Source organism: Lynx canadensis, chromosome D2 (assembly GCF_007474595.2).
Source record: "Lynx canadensis isolate LIC74 chromosome D2, mLynCan4.pri.v2, whole genome shotgun sequence".
NCBI classification, from domain to species: Eukaryota; Metazoa; Chordata; class Mammalia; order Carnivora; family Felidae; genus Lynx; species Lynx canadensis.
Window position 1 is genome coordinate 21,622,838 of NC_044313.2, and position 20,535 is coordinate 21,643,372.

Consider the following 20,535-nt stretch of genomic DNA (forward strand, 5'->3'; position numbering starts at 1 on the left):
GGATGATATGGAGATTTCTCAAAAGTTAATAGGAATACAGTATGATCCATTAATTCCACTACTGGATATTTACCCAAAGAAAATGAAAACACTAATTTGAAAAGCTATATGCACCCCTATGTTTATTGTAGCATTATTTACAACAGCCACAATAGGGAAGCAAACTAAGTCTCTATTGATAGACAAACAGATTCTAAAGATGCGGTATGTATATGTGTATATACACACACACACACACACACACAATCAAATATTATGTAGCCACAAAAAAGGATGAGATCTTGCCATCTGTGACAACATGGATGGACCTACAGGGTATTATGCTAGGTGAAGTCAGAAGGACAAACCACATGATTACTTTTATGAGGCATTTAAAAAAGAAATGAATAATATAACAAGAAAAAACAGAATCAGACATATAAATACAGAGAAAAAAATGATGGTTGCCAAGGGAAGGAAGGTTGGGGGAGGCAGGCAGAATGAGTAAAGAAGAATGGGAATCCTAAGCTTCCATTTAGGAAATGAAGGAGTCACAGGAATAAGAGGCACAGCATAGGGAATATAGTTAACCATACTGCATTATTAGCTTTGTAATGTGATGGGTGGTAGCTACACTCATGGTAAGCAAAGCATAAAGTATAGACTTTTTAATCATTAGCTTGTAGACCTGAAACTGAAGTATCATGGTGTGTCAACTACACTTTAAAAAAAGTTAGTTAAAAATTCACGTTACCTCAATACAAAACCATTTCCATGATGTCAGTCTCTAAATATTCTGGTTAAATGAAGTTTTGTTGGATTGTTTCAGGGCAAACATCTTGAAGTTTCAGATTCTTTTATCTATGTTTTATCACCAGTTTCACTCAAAATACCTTGGGAAAGTCCTTTTACTGCCCTCTACACTTAGGGGTCACTACTTGGTTTTTAAGAAACTATATCCTTTGTTACAACATTATCAATCCAGACTCTGCTATTTTCCTCGGTCACTTTATGTTAGTAACATTTTCTCATCCCTACAAAGTCTCAGATAACAAAAGGACAGATGTATGTAACAAATGATATAAAGTAATTGACTGCTTCTGGAAATAGAGTTTTCAGGAGATTTGCCAACAAAATCTGTTCAGCTTGTAAGGCTCTAGGGGCAAAGTACTAATTTCCATAATGTCCAATACTTAGTATAAGTCCTGTCCAATGAGACTAGACATGAGGCCACCAGCTGGTGAAGGGCATTTCTTCTTTCATGGTACATTGTACTCTACACACACACACACACACACACACACACACACACACACACACACAGTATGGGCATATTACCACTCTAAAGGAAGCCAATGCCCCAGGCAGAAAGCCTCATCAATCCTGTCTCTTCCAGACTGTGTGATCAATTCTATCCGATCTGTGCCAGATCAAGTCCAAAGTTATGTACTAGAGCTTATTACACTAAAGCTATGCACTAGAGTTCAATTCAGTTATCTTCTCTGCTAATAAATTATATGTGCGAGGTAAAATAATGCTGTTCTCAGAGAAGTCTTGGAACTTGGAGCATTTTAACCTGATACTCTTTAGTAAACTACTTATAGTGGGAATGCATTTATCTCTAGTTAAGGATTATTATATTTAAAGCACAGAAAATGAATTTTTAAAGAAGGGTATAGAAAGGGTTTTGTTGCCTCAAATGAAAGCTTCAAATTTTATAAGAGAACACACCCCTAACTAGATTTGGTTTTATATGCCATTAGGTGTCTTAAATATGATCAGGCAAAATTAGTGAGAAAGTTCAATCTGGATTCTCCTAATGCCACCTGTAAAGCATGAAACTTGGCTTTGCCACTCTTCTCTCTCTTCCTCTTTCCATATCACTTTTAAGTAGTATTTGAATTCTACCTATGTAACAGGCACTGTGCTAGGTTCCATGTTCCATCTATCATTAGTTGGTCATTAATGGTTTACTTTTACCTGTGTCTACCATCACCAAAAACCACCCTCGTTCCTCATTTGAAATAGTCTCATAGGTGGTCTCATCTTGGTGTACACTTCCAAACATTCTTTAGAACAGAAGACATTTTTTCCTCTCCACCCCCAAATCTGACCAAGGTAGAAAAGGGGGTCTTCTCAACTGTTTAGTTACTACTCAGAAAACAGCTCTTGAGTGCTTATGAATTAGATTCTAGGCGTAGGATTCAGGGAGCATATGATTTGTCCCAGTATTTCAGGTTCTGAGACTAGTATTTACCACTCCACTGAATTAGAGGTACTGTCTGGGGCAGGGAGGGAGAGAGATAAAAAAAAGTTAGGGCATCCAGATTGGAAAGGAAATAAAAATTGTCTTTATTTGCAGATAATAGTTACCATAGAAAGTCTTATTACTTCTAGTAAGTTTTTAGTAGGCTTAAGTTTAACATGTGGAACCTAAGACGAACATCAATTTTGTTTCCATATCAGACAATTCTTGAAAATTAAATTATCTTTCATACCAGAATATAAAATAGGGGACAATAAGATGAGGGATCTACAAGAATTATATAGTGAAACCTATAAAAGATTACTGGTAAGACCTAAGTAGAGTTATACCATGCCCACAGATCAGAGGATAGTATTGGTATACAATGTCAGTTCTCAAGTTGGCGTACAGATACTACCATAAACAAAAACAATTTCTACCACAAAAACATGAAAAGCTTAGTCTCAAAGTAAAGAAATGCAAAGAACCTAGAAAAGCCACAACTTTGAAAAATGAAACAAAGATTTATCTTGCTTGACTTTGATTACTATAGCTTTTATACAGTTTGAATAAAAAGACCACTAGATCAAAGGAACAAAAGAGAATTGAGAAATAGGCCTATGTATTAGTCTTCAATAAATTAAGTTGAAAGGGTATTATATGGATAAGGATAGTTTTTCTTTAATAGTGCTGGAAAAGTTAGTTACCTCTATGTAAAAAAAAAAAGTCAAGTCTTAATATCAATCTTTGTAAGAATTAACTCAAAATAAATTATAGCTCTAAATGCAAACTCACAAGTTTTAAGTTTTCTGTAGGAAAACCTAAGACAAAACTTGAGGTTATATACAAAACACAGGTTTTAGGTATTAGCATATGGCTCATAAAGAAAAATGTAATTGTACTTTGTCAAAACACAGAACTTCTCTTTAAGGTACATTGTTAGGATAAAAAAAAAAGCAATCCACAGGTTCAGAAAATGTTTGCAAATCTTATCTAGGAGTTTTGTCTAGAATACATAATGAAATAAAAGACTCAATAAGAAAATCAAGTGAGGAAATGAGCCAAGATTGAGCTGACATTAGGAAAAAAAAAAAAGTGTGTTAATGGCAAATAAATACACGACTTGATGTTCAATATCTTTAGTTACTATCAACTTCATTGGCTATAGTGAATATTTGGAAATAGAACTTAAAATTGCAATATAATACTATTACCTATTAAAATTAAAATGTCGGGGCGCCTGGGTGGCTCAGTCAGTTAAGCATCCGACTTCAGCTCAGGTCACGATCTCACAGTCCGTGAGTTCGAGCCCCGCGTCGGGTTCTGGGCTGATGGCTCAGAGCCTGGAGCCTACTTCCGATTCTGTGTCTCCTTCTCTCTCTGCCCCTCCCCCATTCATGCTCTCTCTCTGTCTCAAAAATAAATAAAAACGTTAAAAAAAATAAAAAAATAAATAAAATAAAATTAAAATGTCAACATTAAAACAAAAAGACCAAGTATATTGGTTATGGTGAAACCAGAATCCTCATACATTACCAGTGGAAATGTAAGATGGCACAGACTCTTTGGCAAACACGTAATTTCTTAAAATATAATACAGACCCCTACTATGTGACCTGGAATTCTAATTCCGAGTAGCTACCCAGAGGATTGAAAGTCTAATCCATACAAAGACTTACACAAACTGCATAGTTGTGTTTGTAGTAGTTCCAAGCCAGTTGTGGCCCCCATGCCCTCAATAGTGAATTCTATTCAGCAATAGGATGAACCATAGATACACTCAACAATATAGATAAATCAAAATGATTACACAGAGTCAAAGAAGCCCTACCAAAAGAAGGCACATATTATAGGGTTTTTTTTTTTTTTTCTATGTCAAACTCCTTATCAACGAAGCTCTTTGGACAAAAGACTTAGGAGTCATTTCATGGGAAATAGGGAGAAGGAATAGAGAAGGTCAAGACTGAGCAATTACAGATGGGGAGGAGTAAATTTTGCCAAGTAATATATATGTGCATTATACTAATTATAATGTCTTCATAGGTTCATATGTGTCAAAGTTAAATGTTCCATTTAAGTATCTGTGCTTCATACTTCAGAGTTTTTGATAGTCTATCATAAACTGAGTAAGAATACTCTTAAAAAATTGCAGCACTTTCCTTAACATTTCCAGCATACTTTTGGCTGTCTGGATTTCAAGTCTTGCAAAGTGTCACTGTGTTAACTAAGTCTTTTATTTTCTATATTCTGATGCTCTGCCATCTGTGACTTTGCTGACCCAAGAGGAACCGCCTCCCCCCCCCCACCCCCACCACCACCCAGAGCTAGCAAGATTCCTTGAAATAGTAGACAACTTACCCAGGGATAATGCTTTTCAAATGTAAGGAAAGCAATCAAGATTCCAAGTCCAAGCACAGAAATATTTATACCTGCTTTGAATATGGGAAATCTGTCTGGTTATAGCTTTGTGAGTTAAGTTACCCATTTCTTTAGTGTTAGTTTCTAATTGTTAATTGATGCCACCAAATACGTGAGGGTAAAAGCAATAATAATCTAGTATGTTGTTTTTGAGACAGCCAACAATTAAACAGTATCATTAAACTATCAAGGAGTACACAGATTCGCCGTTTATATTAGTTTTGGTTTCACAGGCTGTCAAGATGGTAAAACTCATTTCTCTCAATTCTATGATGGCAGTCAGTGTCAAGGAAAACATACCTGTGATCATTACTTTTTAGTAGTAAGCAAAAACGTTACCATTACTTGCTAAGCAAACAGGTTACAACAGTTATAATATCATAGATGCCAAGGGTGAAGGTGCCAGAGACAAAACAGCTTTGGGGAGCTGTGGGGTTATCATCAACTGTTTAATATCTAACTGGTAATTTACTTATTAGTGCTAAGATGAAAAGTGTGCACCTTCTAAAATATTTCTTCCCTACTTGGAGCTCAAAGGAACTATTCTGAGAATGTGAAGTTTGACCTTTTTTTGTGTGTGTCCACATTTCTTGGGTTTGCAGTCTCATGAATTAAATATAGAGCACACATTATTCAACCTTAATGGGCATTTAAAGGTCTGTGAGTAGTCTCCTCTCAACCACAGATATTTTATACATAAATAAAAAGAGACACATGGTAACCTAGTATTTAGGATCAGGGCTTTAAAATTCTGATTTCTCTCCTTGGTTCTATGATTTGTGTCACTACAGGATGAGCTCACTGATCTAGGTCTTCTCTAATTCCTCAACTGTTCACTTCTGTTTAATATTGCTTATTCAACAGAATTTGAGCCCACATAGGATTTGTTTTGTGCTAGATCCCAGCATAATATACAGAAGACACAGGCTCTATCTCAAGTCTGAGTGCCGAGAATAACACAAGAAATCTAAACTTGTGTTAAGAAATGGAGAAGATATTTCAGGCACCTGGGTGACTCAGTCAACCGGTTGGTTGGGCAATCAACTTCGGCTCAGGTCATGATCTCGAGGTTTATGAGTTTGAGCCCCGTGTCTTGGGCTCTGTGTTGACAGCTGAGAGACTGGAGCCAGCTTCGGATTCTCTGTCTTCCTCTCTCTCTGCCCCTCCCCCACTCATGCTCTGTCTCTGTCTCAGGAATAAACATTAAGACATTTTTAAAGAAATGGAGAAGATACAAATTTATACAGTTAAATGGTAACAAATACAGTTACATATGTAAGTGAATGCTTTATTTAGTAAAGTACAGGAACAGGAGTGTTCAGAATCCACTTTCCTGCATCTGAATTCCACATTTACTCTAGCTATGGGGTCTTGGATAGTTCAACTACAGTCTCCCTCTCTGTCAAATTTGGATTTTACTAGCAACTTGACTGGCTGTAGTGAAAATTAAATGCAATCATCTATGACAAGTGTTCAACACAATGCCTAGTTAAGTATCTAAGTCTTGCTAAGAGGAAGGACCTCCACACATAACCCCTCTTTTCTAGGACAACCCTATCAAGAATTGAAGTCATTCTAGATGAAAGGAAGTCAGTGCATAAAAGCTGGAAGAACATTCAAATCCTAGTCAAAAGGGGAAGTTGTTGTCCTAGTCAGAGTATGAACATTGATATTTCCACTGAGTAGGAAGAAAAATGAACCAAAAAGTTAACAAATTACAAGTCCTTGAAAATTTGAGGAAGAACAAATGTATCATAATGGAGACACCAAAGTGAGATCATGAATGATGTTGGAATGTTGAGGAATAAGTTTATATAGAGATGGCTCCATGGCACAGGGGTTAACTATCAAGTTAGGAATCCAGGAAGAATTAAGGAAGAACTGAGTTTAAGACATTATTTTGGCTCAGGAAAGGAAAACCTCCATTGTTGTAGGTCTTCTTTCAATACTGCCAATTCCATATCTTACATTCTAAGAAACAAACAAGAATATATACAAAATCCTAGTGCAAGTTATAGAAGTTTGGTCAAATGAGAAACAGTTGAGACCTAGAGGTATTAGGCGGACCATTTACAGAAAATGATCAATGCCTCGTCTATAGTAAAATACTTTCATAAAATAGATGCTTAACTACAAATATTAATACTAAGAACAACTATCAGATATGTAGCATTTACTATGTGCCAGGTTCCCTAATAAAGGCTTTCCTTTTTTTAACTGATTTAATTAAAAAAAATTAAGTTAGAACAAGTAAAAATAGCAGAGTTTGTTGATATTCCCCAGCATGTGTACACAACAAAACTAAGTAAGACATAGAACTGGTTATATTTGTAAGGACAGAGAGGTATGCAGAAGTCGACTCACAGATCTGTGCTGAATTTAAGGAGATTGATGGAGAACTTGAAGTTGTATTCCTATTTACTTACAAGTAACATGACCATCACCACTGGCATCATCCTCCTCATTGTGGTCATCACCACCACCCTTATTGTTTCTGATCACCTATTTGTACATCACATGTTATTGCTTTTAAAACACTTAACAACCCTGGTTGGAAGAACAGTTTTCCATTCTGTATGAATGCTGTGAGACTTGCTATAAGCAACTTTCCCAAGTTTATAAAGGTAAGTGAGGACAGGAGAAGAGCAAAGATCAAGATTTGAATCCATACTGAGTGACTTCAAATTCTACTTGTTTCCTTTGTGCTTTAGGGGCCGTTTAAAAATAAATTTCAAGATGGAACTACCGTAACTGGATAGGGCATTCTATTTACAAAGTCATTGTCCTTTCTTTAATGAAAGGAATAATCACTAGAAATAGACAATATTATGATATACTGTGTGTTGTTTTTGTTCAAGAAAAATACCTTTGTTCTAAGTATTTAATTCTTCATGAGAGAGTTCCAATTTTGCCATCTATGTCACTGGGATCTCAGGTCTATTATTCACAATGGAGGGAAAATGGTGAAGCCAGAGTTGTTCTGCTTTTACTGGTGCTATATAAAGTTGCATGAGAATGTTACCCCCATACAAACAAGCACAAATTGGATTGCCCATAAAATCTACATTTGGTGGAGGCTCAAAAGTTGAATAAGGAAACATAAACCCAGAAGAAACTAAAACTCAATTTTAAATCCTCCAACCCTATCCCAAAACAAGATGGAAGGTACAAATCACTCCACCCTTGGCAGCCAAGCAGGGCTAAGATAATGGCCTATATGAAAGTAGGTGAAAATAAAAGATGATTCTCAGGTTCTTCTAATTGGCTTTCCCCAAATGGCTATAAATATATAACAGTCCAGCACTTTAGACCTGGAATAACTAGAAGGAAATTATGTCACATTTCAAAAGGATTTCTAGCCTCTTGAGGCAAGAACAAGGTCTTATATCCTCTCCATTTTTACACAGTACTGTTTGGATACTCTAATATACTTCCAGCAATCAGTTTAATTCAGAGAACATTAGCCACTGTTGGTTTTTTTTTTTCCATCCAATAGGAATATGAATTGGATTCAAAGCTGTAGACTTGAACGTATCTAGTTTCAGCCATTTATTCAGAGAGCTTAGGCAAGGATTTAATGGAATTAATTGTTCATCGTGTTGTTTTAAGGTTAAAATTAAACAATATCATGAATCTAACACAGACCCTGCTTTCAAATATACTTTAGTGATTGCAAAGACAGACAACCATTCAACCACCCCTCCTTTCCCCCACTCAACCTTGCAGACATTGTAAATTATTCATGACATATTCTACATACACTGAGCCTCAGATTCTGCTCAACACAGAGGTACGTGCAACATCTACAAACTGATAGGAGCTGGTAAAAGGCTTATGGCCTCTAATATCTCTGGCTTAAGTGGAGTGGTAAGGAAGCAAATTCTAAGTCAACTGAACATCATAAAATAATTAATGTTGAAGAAAAGCTAAAGAAGTGAGGAATGGCTTTGAGTTGATGAGAAATAGGACAGGAGATACCAGACCGTGAGAAGTTTAATACAATGAGAATTATATGTGTTTACAAGTATACATCAGTAATAGAGAAAACTGCCAAAGAGAAGCCAAGTAAATACTTTTAACTGTGCCAAAGAATTTGCAACTTATACCAGAGAATTTTAAGCAGGGAAGTGGGATCAAGTTTGTATTTTCAGAAGAATATCTAACTGAAATATATAGAATAAAATGGGAGAGGTAGACCTGGCAGTTCAGATCTATTGTTAAGACTATAGTTAAGAGGTGAGTGATGGCCTTCTGCAGTGGGAATGGGAGGCCTAAGCTAACTACACCTGGGACTGTCAAGTAGCTGATGTTTAGAAATAGTAAGAAATATTTCAAAATATCTTTTTATCATCTATATCCCCAGCTACTTTCCCACCTGACCATGAGATTATCTTAAAGTAAATCAGACATTATATCCTGTCATCTATAAATATATCTAGCTGTAGGCATTATTTTTCAAACCTTACCATTATAACAAAGAAAATAGACTATTTCTAAATACCATTTAGACCTAGTCACTGTTCAAAATCTTACATAAAGATCTTTTTAAGTTTATTTATTTTGAAACAGAGAGCAAGCAGGGTAGGAACAAAGAGTGGGGAGAGAGAATCCCAAGCAGGCTCTACATTGTCAGCACAGAGCCCTAGGCAAGGTCTGAAACCATGAACAATGAGATCATGACTTGAGCTGAAATCTAGAGTCAGACACTTAAGGGACTGAGCCACCCAGGTGCCCCAAATATCCTTAATAACCATTGGTTTCTACAAACTAGGAGGCAAAGTACCTCAGTGCATGTGGTTAGTGTCTCTTAAATCTTTTTGATAGGTTTCCTCTCCCTGGTAAAACACACACACACACACACACACACACACACACACAAAACAACAACAACAACAAAATCCCACCAAGAATACAGTTGGTTGCTTTTTGGACAAGGTTATCAAAACGACCTAGCAGTCAGTTGACCATTGAGCTGAACTCAGGAAAGTCGAGGCTTCTCACGTCTCCCCTGTCCTTGGAATGTAGGTCTGGCTTGTCACCCCCATACTAGTTTCCATTCCAGGATGTAGCATTCAGATTGTAAGGTGTTGTTGAGACTAGCTGGAGTGAACACATGCCTGAAACCACTTAAGGCCTCTATATAGAATTTTATAGTCCTGGTGGGTAGGTGCAGAGATCTATTCATGTTGCAGTACTCCAAATCAAGCCTCAGATGGAAGTTTGCTTGCTTCTTAAAACTGCCACTTACTAACCTAAAGTGGTATGCCTCTTTTTCAGGCTCTCACAGTCTACCCAGGACACTCCTAAAGTTGTAATCCAGCAGTGATTTAATAGTTTTGGATGACAGACTGAGGGGAAAATGTCCACACTTATGGATTTTATCATCAGGATTTAGTGTAATACCATTTGTTGAAGTAGAAATCACTGGAGAAATGGCAAGTTTGTTGGAATCAATATCAAATTCCATTGATATTTTCCATTGAAGAAAATCCTGTGATATACTGGTGAATTACTACCTCATAATCAGGTAATCTCACCAGTCCATAGTTTAGAAGGAATGAACAGCAGTTTTTAGTTTAAGGATCCTCCAGCCATGGCTTAGAACAGTTTTTTTTTATAAAATTGCTTATGGTAAATGTCTCAAGAACAGGGGAAAAGTCTGAGAACACAATATTTTACTCTAGGTTCTATGTTTGGTCATTAAATATAGTAACTCTGCGTCTGTGCTTGGAGTTAAAGAAGTCTTTCTTGAAACATTTTAAGAGCAAATATGGAGCCATAGAAACCAACTATACAAATATACCGTGAGAAAAAGTAATTGAATTTTATTAAGGAGGTCTGAGAAAGCCTTTTAAGTTAGAGGTTGTGCCACAAAGAACAGTTAAGGAACTGATAGATGGACATGGGGTAAGAAGGGTAGATACCCAGGCAAAGAGGAGTACTTGCACAAAAGCAGGAGGAAAGGTAAAAATAGTGTTAGATGGTTTCCAAGCAACTGGAAAAAATAGGAACTTGTTAAGTGATTGACTTGTTGATTTAATGATGGAAAACTCATTTTCATTTCAAACAGCAATTCAGTTAAATACTATCATCACCACATACAAAAATAGATTTTGATACATACTGACTTGGTTCACTCACTTAAAAACAATTCTAAAGTCCTGTTACTTAGACCATCATACTCTGTGTGTCCACCGCCCCCCTACCCCATCAACTTAAACCCAAAGTCATCAAACAGGTAATAAAGAAGAGTGGTGACTTTTTATAAGTAAGTAAAGTCTACGTCATTCATTCGTCTAAAATTTGATGTTAATATTTCAAAGTATGTATTTGGAAGAAAATGCTCATTCAACTTAAGGAATTGTAAAAAAATGTTTTTTATAAGGGTGTCCTTCTAGTTCCACCTCAATTCCTGAAATTTCTCAACAGAAACTCTTGCAATGTTATACATTCTTTAATTGTAACAGAAAGGGAGAACACTTTTCAGAAACAGATCTCTTTGAAATCAGAATTGTTTGATCAATTGCTTCCATTATAATAGAGTCTTTCCTGTTGCTAAGAGGGTGTTTTTCTTCCTCTTCAGCTGCTAACATAATTATCATATAGTATGCATTCATACCAGGCTTTCAGAGAAGGTTTTGCATTCCCTAAAAAGTTGCCAGATCATGTTCAGGAGACCAAATCTTGTTTGCATAAGAGTTTTGCATGTTCTGCACATGGGTAGCCTGCACAGTAATTCGGAACAAAACCAAAAAATATAAAGCTATATTTAAGTAATAAGCATATTCAGATAATCTGTTTCTGGCTCCTTGTAAAATTTACACACACACACACACACACACACACACACACACACACACACAGCAGCTGAAGCTAATTAAAGTAACTGCTCTTTGTTAGTGTAAATTGCAAAATGGAAACCAAACTTGAATTCTCCCTGAGCAAACAAAGCCATTTAAGCCATGTAAGCAAAACAAATCTGGCTCATTTCATGAGCATAAGCGCAATTTATGTTCTTAAAAATGTCCGATAAAAATTTGTCTTTTTAAAATGGTAGAAGATATTTTAACCAATCTTCTGGTGCCTAGAAACCCTATTGTAACAATCACTGTAAAGGTTAACACTCTCATTTTCACTTTTTTGTCATTTCACTTTCCTATCAGCTTTGGATTTGAAGACTTCTGTTAATGGACTCTTCTAAATACAATAAGCTTTTACTAAATACTATTTCACTGATCTGGTTTTAATTTTCAGTATTTCTGGATTTGACACCATTTGGAGTGCAGTTTCCAGTTTGCACAATCGTTGTTACTTCTAATTCTCAACTTTGATGACAACAGAGGTTGTCCTTGATACTTAAACTACCAGATTTAAATACAAAGGAAAATCCGTATTGGACTTTATTGTCTCTAGAAGAAGTGGGACAATTAAGTTAGGTCAAAAGAATAAGAAATTCGTAACCATAGATAAATGAGTAAGAAGGTACTTTTCTGTAGAAGAGGAAAACATGCCTGCATATTTCATTATGCAAACCAAATGTGAATAAGTGGGAAGGCAGAAACCAATCCTGTTTACTAACTTACTTTATCAATAAGGATCCTAGAAACAGAATGTCATGTAGACAGAAGTGTTTAGGTTTTGAAGAATTAAAATGGTAGAAAGAAAACAATAATGTATCATAATACTAACAAGATCTGAGATAAAATAAAAAAAACATTACCACCCCAAAGGTTGAGGAACAATAAGAAGAGAATGGAGTAGGGGCGCCTGGGTGGCGCAGTCGGTTAAGCGTCCGACTTCAGCCAGGTCACGATCTCGCGGTCCGTGAGTTCGAGCCCCGCGTCAGGCTCTGGGCTGATGGCTCGGAGCCTGGAGCCTGTTTCTGATTCTGTGTCTCCCTCTCTCTCTGCCCCTCCCCCGTTCATGCTCTGTCTCTCTCTGTCCCAAAAATAAATAAACGTTAAAAAAAAAAAAGAGAATGGAGTAATTTAAACTTGGAAATTCAGAGCACCACAGAGAAGAAATTAAAATCTGTGACAAGGGGTTACTCTTTGCTGGTGTTGGTATCTCTAGGCTAAGATGGGGTAGTCCATTTGACTGGGACCCCAAACTCTCCAGGCTGATGCTGGAGTCTGAGGGGTACACTGAAGCTACTTCTCAGACTATTGGAAACCAGCAAAAGAGAATCCATTGCTGGTACTTTAATAACTTGCTCCAAACAAACTTTGCCAGAGTCTTGCTAAGAGACCAGGAAGTGAACACACATCCCAAGAGAAAACAAAAAACAAGAAGCAAAACGATAAGAGACAAACTCCAGCTTTCTACTCTCCCATTACAGTACCCTTTCTGTGAAATTTAACAGGAAGCAGCTGGCAAACCAGAAATGTGGCATAAGTCCCAGCTCCAGCTGGGAAGCAATACTTCAGTAACTGGCAGTTACCTAACTAGTAATTTAGAAATTTGTTTGGGTCTACAAAGTTCTTCTCTATTTATGTCATTCAACATATTTGATCTCCATATAGCAGACATGATGACATTCGTTTTCCACATGAAAAATTGGGTGAGAGCAAAGAACATCTCCATATCCAACATCATATGGATTGCAGAATCACCATTACAACATACAATTTAGCCTACCCTTCCACTGTCCCAATAATTTCAAGACGCAAATTCAACAGGCAACTTAACTCTTTATAGTTGATTCCATGAACACTACTCTCCTGAAACAATTGAAAACTGGATATTTAGAATGCTTACTGCCCCGAGTCACAGATGATAGTTGTTTGCCTTTTTAAATAAATTTAGAAGAAAACGTCTATAGCTGAAGGTATGGGATATCCAAGAGCAATTGACTGTAATGTTCACTTAAACAGTTATAGGTCTTTAACAAATGCTGAAAGAATACAATTCAGTGTAGCAACTTAAAACAACTATCTCAAAAAGAGGTAACACCTCTTTCCCGTATCCTTATGAGAGAAATTGACCCTTGTTTCTTTAAAATGCTATTTTCCTCACTCTGCCACCGTACAAAGTGAATTACCAGGACTTAAAAAACAAATCTACCCCTACCATGAAGGGATAGCATTCTTTCTTGCCATCTGCCAAAGCAAACAAATGATGGTTTAAAAGCTGTACCTAGTTGTGATGACTACAAGGTTAATGGCAACCCCGAGCATTGTGCAGGTGTGCAATATACCACAAACAATTCTAAGGGGCAACCTGTTTCCACAGAAAGCTAGTTGTGCAGGTGCTTGATAAATGCATTGTTTGGAGAGATGCATTTTTATAATTAAGTTTAGCAACTATGTATTTTGTTCCAACTGCTGGACTTAGCAGTACCTTTATTATAATGGGCATTGTGCATCTTAATGCGTTTTCCAAATTTTTATGCCAAAAACTGAAGATGTTTTCTAGGAGCATCTGCAGAGAATTATTCTAATTAGTCCATAAACACATTGGTAAAAACACTTTTTTAAACAGATAACACTCCTGGCCTTACCACCAATACCCTACCTCTTACTAAAATTTTACCAGAAAAGAAAAATTCCATTCTATTTCAATATTTTTTCCACCGCCATTTTATACCCCAAAAGATGTACACATAAGTTGTTTTTGCTATTTAGTACACAACAGTAGTTCTCTTACAAAAATATCACAGAAGATTACCAAGAGAAAATATGCTAAAGATCCCTCCCAAAAATCTAAAGTTTTCCAGCAGAGCTGTTTCAGGGTGAATGCATATTCAAAATTTCACTGTAGTTTCTCTTCCTACAGCCCAACAAACGTAGACCAATTCCTCCACTCTCCAGAAAAGGACCTTGTCACTTGTGATGTTCGTATACATCAACAAGTCTGATACACACAGTGTTTGCATGTCTTGATTCGTGTAGCTCCTTAACTCAGATACCCCTTAAAGGCAGAGGGAATCAGAATATCCGTGGGCTTGGCTTTCTGCATAGAAAAAGAGGGCAACAGAGAGAGGGAATAGAATTGGCCAAAATACTTACATGTTTTCATTTGAAACTACCTTGTCCTGTCACAAGATACTGGAGATAGAAAAGTCATCCATCCCTTACCTTTTACAAAGAAGAAACACAATGATGAGGTGACGTGTCCAAAACCCACAACGCACTTGCTTCTAAACAAGGAATAAAACCAAAATCCTGTACTCATTCTCACCTGGTCAGGGCTATTTATTCACTGAAAAGCCTTCTTCAGGTGGGCTAGGTTAGGCTGGGATGATTTTCACATGGTTTACACCAATGGCATCCAACTCTGCCTAACAGCATATTCACCTGGATTTCTTTTACAGCTACAGATTTCCAGGTCCCGTCCCACAGTTTGTGATATTAAAATCCTAGAGACCATACTGCTCCAATATAAAATCTGTCCCAATGAGTCTGAGCTCATAAATGTTGGATAACTCTGGATAAAATCTTGCATTTTAAGAATCATGAGATGTAAGTCAGTTTTTCCAAGACTTGCCTTTATTCGTTATGTAAATATACAAGATAGAAGGAGTTAAGAGTATGATTGGTATTTTGATCATGCTTAGCTAGGCCTTGCTATATGACATATGGTGAGTTGGTTACTTTTTATTTTCAAGTCACAACCATTGTGACATCTGGGCTACTATGATCTATCTGGGGTCTTATTAAGACTAATTAGTTACTAGGATAAGACTTTAATCTTTCAATAAAAGGTATCCAGAAATTATAGTCTGTTTCCCTCTTCTTTTAAGAACACTTTGAATGCCAAATAGAGCATGATAGAGCAACTTCCAAGTGATTCAAAACAAACAAATAAACAAAGACTGATCTACACATGGACCCAGAAACTGGACACTCCAAAAACAAATATTTGTTTGGAGGAGAAATAAGTGTTCTGCAATTTCAAAGAATATTTCACCCTAGATAGAATGGAGTCTTCCATTTCTGTCTTTCTCTTTAAAGTTGGACTATCTCACCTGTTTTTTTAATGAGAATAAGAAGACAAGTGGTATTTCCATTACAGATAAGAAATATATGTTTTAAGCATACTCTGGGGAAATATACCAGCTGGCCAATTATGATTAGAAGCAAGCTGCCATGGAAATGAAATTCCACTGAGGTCTCTTAAGTATTTGCATGTTTGCAAGGTATAAGTGTTTATACTAACAGAAAAGGGTTTTCAGATCTTGCAGGTGGCAACAAGTCCAAAAGATGAATTTTAAACAAAAGAACAAACCAATAGCTGAAATTTGACTTCTACTTACCAGAAGTCTCTTGTAATTTTTTCCCTCTTTTATTGTAGGTATGTAGATTCTAAACTGTGATAGATTCTGCATTTTGAGACAGTTCACTTCCTGGAACTGGAGGTGAGAACAGCTTTCCTCCTTGGCATCTCTCAAGTCAAGGTTATTAGCAGCCATCATTGTTATCAACACCAAAACATGTTTTCTGTGTACTTGCGGTGTGAGAGAATCATAGAACCAAATAAATTCTGGAAAACAACATAAAGTGGTGGTTAAGGATGTGAGTTCTGCCATCAGACTTCCTGGAACCAAAGACCAACTTCATCATTTTACCAGCTAGTTAACTGGGAAATTTACTTAACCTCTCAGTTTAGTAATACAAAAAATGACAGAGATGATAATGTCTACAACATTGAATGTTTTCAAAATATTGGGTCATATAATGTCTGATAAATACTCAGCAAAGTGTCTACTTAGTATTGGCGACCCAATAAATGGAAATTATTGAGGGTGTCATGGTGGCTCAGTTGGTTAAGTGTCTAACTCTTGATTTCGACTCAGGTCAAGATCTCATGGCTTGTAAGATTGAGCCCCATGTTGGGCTTGGTGCTGGCAGTGTGGAGCCTGATTGGGATTCTCTCCCTCCCTCTTTCTCTACCCCTCTGCTGCTTGTTCTCTCTCTCTCTGTCTCTCTCTCTCCCTCTGCCTCCCCCCTCTCTTCTTACCTCTCTCTCTAAGTAAATAAACATTAAAAAATGGAAACTATTGACATGAAGAATGTAGAATTATCTTTATGGAGTGAATTAATAATCACAAGGAATATAATATTCTAACTTAACCAAATAACTTAATATTTATTGACATTTTACTATGTGCCAGGAATTGGGCCCTAAGATAAAAGTGATATTGAACTACAGATGGCACTTTCTTGCCTCAGGGAAAGCCTAATATAGGTGGCTGGGTAAGTCATAAATATCTTTTAATGATGCCACAAGGCTGGCTGTGTATGAACTATTGCAAAAAAATGGTCAAACAAATGCTCTAAATTCAAAGGAAGAAGGGACTGATAAATATAAGGGAAGATTTATGGATGAGGAAACCCTTAAGTATGATGTCATAGGATATATACTTTGGCCAGGAAGAAAATGAGGGAGATTATATTCTAGACTCAGGAAATGGACTGGACAAGAGGATGGCATTTAGAACAGGCACGTCTATTTAATAATAAGTACATCCTTTGGATGTAGAAGATTTCTCTTGTTTTGAAGATTAGATGGAAATATAAGGTTGCATCCTGGGTTAATGGTAGAATTGATACCTGGAGGCAAGATTTAGCATGTGTAAACAGGAATGACCCAGCCAAGCCTTGGGTTTCAGGGAACTCCCTGGCACCTACATTGTCATAAGGAAGTCCCACTTTGTGTGGGAGATGGGTGAATGTCTTCTGATGTCTTTCTGAAAGTCAGATTTGTGGTTTGGTTTTGCTTCTCATGGGGAGCCAAGGACAGGCTACCAGCAAGGGAATAACGAGATGAAAGAAGTGATTCCTGTCCTCCATTCTGCCAGATATTCAAAATGTAACCATGGGTGAGTCTCTCTCCCTCTCAAACCCCTACTCCCTTCACAGCTTTTCACCTAGACTGGCTGTGAAGATTTAGTGAGCTAATTTCAAGGCAAGTGCCTTGTGGGTTGTCAGGAGCTATGTTAATGAAACAGTAAGGAAATTAAGATAAATTTGATAACATCCACTGAGAATCATATCAAGGAAAAAGCAAAACATAAATCTAGCTTTCAGCCCTCCATCTTTTCTTTCCTCCTAGCCCCAACACTATCAACACCCCCACAGGTAGAGATTCCTCACTTTTATGATAGGCGCTGTACTAAGTGCCTTCTAAGCATTATTTCAGTTAGCCAGCACTGCAGCCCCATGTGGTAGGCACTAATAGCATCCCATTTTACAGATCAGAAAAGGAAATCCCAAGGCTCCCTAATCCACAATGAGCCAAGCCATGCCTGGGACCCAACCCAGATTTCTCTAATGTCCAAGCCTATGTCATAAACCACATTTGCAATGAGCTTCCAAGTTTACACCACAGAGGCCCTGAGGCCAGGAGCCAGCTGCTTACATGGTGCTCCTTAGAATCTGGGTTTCAGGCTACTCAGAATGGCCCACTGCTGCCACCTTCCCCTGTGTTACTACCTTGGCCTCCACGTGCCTCCAATGTACCTTCTCAGTTGACAATATGTTCATTTTAAAAACTAGAGAGAAAAGAAGCACATATTAAATGGTCTTTTTGCTACTTATGACCTATCATTGTGCAGTGGAAGGAGACTGTGCTAGAATGTCCCTCAGAGAAGCTTCTGCTCTGACTCAGAAACTAACTTTCCATGTTCCTTCAGACATATAGTTTAATTCAGTTTTTCCATCTGTAAAAGAGACCATTTCCTACCAATCCTACTTGCCAGAATTCTTATAAGGATAAAATTAGATGACAGATATGGGGTAGATTGGTGAGCTCTAAAGCACTATGATGCTAAGTGTGATGCTAATCTCTGTTCCTTAACTGCAGCATAATTCAATGATGGATGAAGTATAATGAAATGATGTAGCAAAACCACACTTGAATTCAAGCCCTAGGTAGGCCATTTAAAACCAGTAGATATTATTCAAGTGAATCCTAGTATCTGAGCCTTTTTAAATCATTAACAACGGATATAAAATCTACTTTGCAGGGATAAAAAGGGGAAATTTCTTAAGTCTGAACTCTACAAATCATTTTAATATTTGCCATAATTGATTACAGTTAACAATTAACATACATTAATTTTTTATTATTAAAAAAACTTGTTAGGGTTTATTATAGCTTGTCAAATAGACTCAAAATGAATGGATCTCTTTGGGAGTTTAAATAACTCTGCAAAATACAAATAATCTGTCTTAAGGGGCGATGAGAAGGTTGAAGAAGACACATCAGCCCAAGAGGTAAAACCTCCTTTTAGTGGTGGAAGGGTTAAGGATGGATGCTATTAATGATATAGTCAGCTCAGGGCTAGGCCAGCTCCTGCTGTTTCTCTTGGCAGTGAGTGCTGAATCTCCTTTCATCACTCATGGCCTTTTCACCCTTGGAAGAACAGCTAAGGCAGCTTCTTGCTGTGAGGGGCTCAGGTAACCAACTTCTTGGAGTAAGATCAAGACTTTCTTACAATCTGTCATGCCCTCTCCTTTGATATTTAGCTGGGCCTGAGCTTGCTCAGGGTTGTGGTCTGGAGACCCCTACCTTGCATGGAATGGAGTGAGTGTAGCCCTTCTCATGTCTTCAGTCTCCAGTACCTCCAAACTGCCGGAAAAAATGATGAGGAAAATTGATGTTTTGAAAGTAAAGAAGTGGCCTAAGAGACAGCAGGTAAGTTATCACTTAAGAAACCAGTGTTTATAGGTCTTACATGGACTTTGGGATCAGCCCCATCATTGCCTAGCTTTGTGTTTTATATAAACTCTCTGGGTTTCAATTTTTTCATCTGTTCAAAGAGGACAATAATGCCAATCCCCCTTGGTTGTATGAGAATTGCTTGAGTTAATGCATAAAGAAATCAGCGTAGCATTTAACTCACGTTAAGTATTTAAATACAGTTGTTTTGGGGCGCCTGGGTGGCGCAGTCGGTTAAGCGTCCGACTTCAGCCAGGTCACGATCTCGCGGTCCGTGAGTTCGAGCCCCGCGTCGGGCTCTGGGCTGATAGCTCAGAGCCTGGAGCCTGTTTCCGATTCTGTGTCTCCCTCTCTCTCTGCCCCTCCCCCGTTCATGCTCTGTCTCTCTCTGTCCCAAAAATAAATAAACGTTGAAAAAAAAATTTTTAAAAAAAAATAAATACAGTTGTTTTTACTGTTGTTTCTTTCCTTTTGCAGATCATAGAAATACATGGGGATTTTGCAGAGAGCTTGAGCTGGTTTGTGCCATTCTGAAGAGCTTTCTTTCTCACTGATCATAGACAGAAGGATTTTCTGGAAGCTGTGGGGAATACAAAGATGTTTACGTTGTGGCCCTGTCTGTAAGTAGCTTCAAATCCAGCTTGTAAGACAGAGCATAGGCAGAGAATGAGATCTAACAGAAGGAGATACATATGGGTGCCTAATGAGTGGCCCAGGTGGCAAGTGCTGCAGGAGCTAAAAGGCAGAAAGGTCACACAATGTGGGAAGCAGTTGTTGGAGACCTGAGGTCAGACAGACTAAGTTTGAATACCAGCAACACTATTTTCTAGCTATTTGGCCTTAAATAATTATACCACTACCATGATGTCGTTCTCCCCCAAATGGGTGAGCAATTGCCACTAGCTCAGAAGGTTGAGGTGACACATATGAATTTAGAATATGAAAACCATTTGCAACAGTACCCATCACTCAGTAATTGCTCAGAAAATCTTATAACTATCACTGTTATCTCTATTCCTGACTCTTCCACGTGATTTCCCTGAACCCTGGGGACTTCATAAGGGCTTTCTTAGAAGGCAATTCTGATCGTATCATTGACTTTGACAACAACCCTGCCGATTCACACTTGAGTTCAAATGAGATGGACAAATTTCACATTCTCACCTTTTCAGGATGTGGTTCACCCAGCATTTTTTATGTACTTCCATCATGGCCATATCTGTATGAGTGCT